This window comes from Electrona antarctica (genome assembly GCF_951216825.1).
Source record: "Electrona antarctica genome assembly, chromosome: 9".
Classification (NCBI taxonomy): domain Eukaryota; kingdom Metazoa; phylum Chordata; class Actinopteri; order Myctophiformes; family Myctophidae; genus Electrona; species Electrona antarctica.
The window spans coordinates 30603351-30606650 of NC_136790.1; positions in this window are offsets into that span (position 1 = coordinate 30603351).

The window sequence follows — 3300 nt, forward strand, 5'->3', positions numbered from 1 at the left end:
CTGAATCTGCAACACAATATAAAACTGTGTCGTCTGCGTAAAGATGGGATTGACAATCCTTCAGAGTGGAAACAATATTATTAATATATATTATATGTAAAAAGTACAGGTCCTAAAACCGATCCCTGTGGGACCCCTGTACAAACAGGCAGGAAGGCAGATTGAGAATTACCAGCCTTTACAGACTGGTATCTATCAAATAAGTAGTTATGAAACCAATCTAAAGTAACGTTATTAAAGCCAATATCATGCAATTTTTGCAGAAGTAGCACATGATTGACTGTGTCAAAGGCTTTAGAAAGATCCACAAACAGGGCGGCACAATATACAGTGTACACAGTGTGCATGTGTGGTTTGTCTCTGTCTCTGTACGTGTGGGCCTGCCTGCCTGCCTGCCTGCCTGCCTGCCTGCCTGCCTACCTGCCTGCCTCAGTGCCTGCCTCAGTGCCTGCCTGCCTGCCTCAGTGCCTGCCTCAGTGCCTGCCTGCCTGCCTGCCTCAGTGCCTGCCTCAGTGCCTGCCTGCCTGCCTGCCTGCCTGCCCCAGGCTTTTAGGTCATGGGTTTTCAATTGGTGGTCCACGGAGGTATTGCATGTGGTCCCTGACCAATGACCACCATGCATTTAGTAATGTAGTGAAAGTGAAGATTTGTATTTTATTTTATCGACCACTAGTCGAGAAACAATACAGTAAATGACCTGGTGACGTATGATTGATGACCCATCAATGTTTGGGAAGTTGGCTGTAAAGAACTTCCACAGAAAGGGAGGTTCTTGACTTCCCTTTTCACGGGAAAACTGTACCGGATTGCCTGGTTGAGTCAACATTATTAGGAAATGTGTCCATAATCAATGGCATGTGTCTGCTCACTCAGAGGGCAATGTGAGTTCATAGCTGCATTTTGTCCCACGACACCACGCCATGCATATCCCCCTTCAACACAACAGTGGTCCCCAGGTTGATTCTCAATCAGGGTGGTGGTCCCTGGATCATAATCGGTTGAAAACCCCTGTTTTAGGTGATCACCCTTTCACCTAAAAGGTGAGGAGGTTATCACCTAAAAGTGGAGTAGCCTATGCATGGACCTTTTAGGCGATGACCCTTTCACCTAAAAAGGTGAAAGGTGTCTGTCCCATTATGACCCAGAGGTGTGCCCGACGACTGACAATTCAATCAGACCTATGGTGTAAGGAGTCTGGATGGTATTGAAGTTACTGTCAAGCAGTGATGGAAAAAGTACATTCACATTTTTTACTTAGTAAAAGTATCAATACTTCAATGTAGTATATATATACTCTGTTACAAGTCCGGAATTCAAAATGTATCAAAAGTAAAAGTAGGCCTACTCATAGCACATATTTCAAGTTTTCAAATGTATCTCTTGGAAATAGCCGAAGCTCCCAATGCGTCACAAAACGATGCATTGTGAGCTTGTAGATCTGCCATTTTCAAATGTATATATTTTATAATAATAATCAATCATCTACAAAGTAACTAGTAACTAAAGTTTTCAAATAAATGTAGTGGAGTAAAAGTACAAAATTTGGATCTGAGATGGAAGTGGTAATCTGTGGACTGGGGCCCACTAGTGGGCCGTGAGGATATTACAAGTGGGCCCCCAAATAACTGTCAAAACACGAAAGATTTGATTGATAATATATAAATAAATTAATGTAAAAAGATAACATCTTAATGTTATCTTCAAAACCTTGATGCGATTTTTGCTTAAATGTGTTGGCTTTTTATTATTTTTGGGGCATGGCAAGGTGTTTTCCGTAAGAAGCTCCACTTTACATCTCCGAACTACTGTATCCAAAGCCAAACATGAGATCTCTCAGGTCCTCTGATAAAGGCCTTCTGACTATTCCGGCAACTAGACTTAAAACTAAGGGGGACCGTGCATTTGCAGTGGTTGCAAGTGGAACGCCCTGCCCTTTGAGCTGTCGACGGTTTTAAGAACTTGTTAAAAACGTATTTATTTCGTAAGCACTTTATTTTATGATGTATTTTTACTTTACTTGACATATTTGCATTTCAATGTTTTGCTTTCTATTGTTTTTTGTGCACTGTACAGCACTTTGTAACATTGTTTCGAAAGGTGCTTTATAAATAAAATGTACTTACTTACTAAGCACAGCACATCTTTCGCACTGACCCTGGATCAGTTTTTCAGCCATTTGCCTACAGATGTAACAACAAAGGAGTGTGTTTAAATAGTGTGGCTGTGTGCCAACATCAGCATGGTAATAGTGCGTGTTGGTATGAGTAGTCTCACGTACGTAGCCAGACAATACATCAGCCAACATTTTGGCTTGAGAGACTATGGTTAGTGACCTCTTTTGTATGAGCCCCGACAAAATATCTGTGCGTGTCCCTGCACATCTGATTAATGCTGCAGATCTGGTGTTGTTGCACTTTTGCATGGGAACAGGTCTTGGATGTTGAACTTTAAGTTGAAGTAATTTTTGCTGTGTAATATGCTTCCTCTTTTCAATTTCAGTCTTATGCAAATTGTTATACAAGCCTTGCAAGGCATAGCTACAATATCTACTGACAAAAGTAATTAACAACTGTTGGATTATATGAGCTGTAGATAATATGTGTTCTGCTAAATTGCTTAAGTAGACCTTTATTTTTGTCACCGCTAAACCCCTTATCCCTAAACTTCTTCGCCTTTTTTTACTATTTTGCAAAACATTTTTCAATAGTTAAAATGGACAGTCTACAAGCTCACAGCGTGTCAATGTAGATTGGCTAGTTGAACTATTCAAAAATGTTTTTCAAAATAGTAAAAAAAATGCAAAGAAGTTTAGGGATAAGGGGTTTAGCGGTGACGAAAATGGAGCCCATAGCCTACTTCAGGCTAATGTTCATGTTCAACGCACGATTAGTTTCATATAATGACTGACACATCAATAAAATTACAATCGTAAGAGTTTTTGTCCAGACAATCACATCTGATAATATAACAAGACCCAATTATTTGTCTATGAAAAGACAGTAAAACCTCACTGTGAGGCTATATCAATATATCAGCAGAACAAGGCAGCCATGTGGTTCGAAGCACTCTGGGCAGACATTTAATCACAAACAAGAAGCTTGGCTCGAGAGCCGGCAGAGAAGGAAGAGAATTTAGTGGTTCAAAGAATGGTAACCAAAACCATACGTCTGTCGTAACGCGAGCAGAGGATAAAGCAAGGCTGTTTCAGAGATACTTTAAGACGGATTTATCCTCGAATTTATTAACAAAAATATCAGATTTTCAACTGAGGTTCACTTCCAGACAATAAAGCCCTCCAAA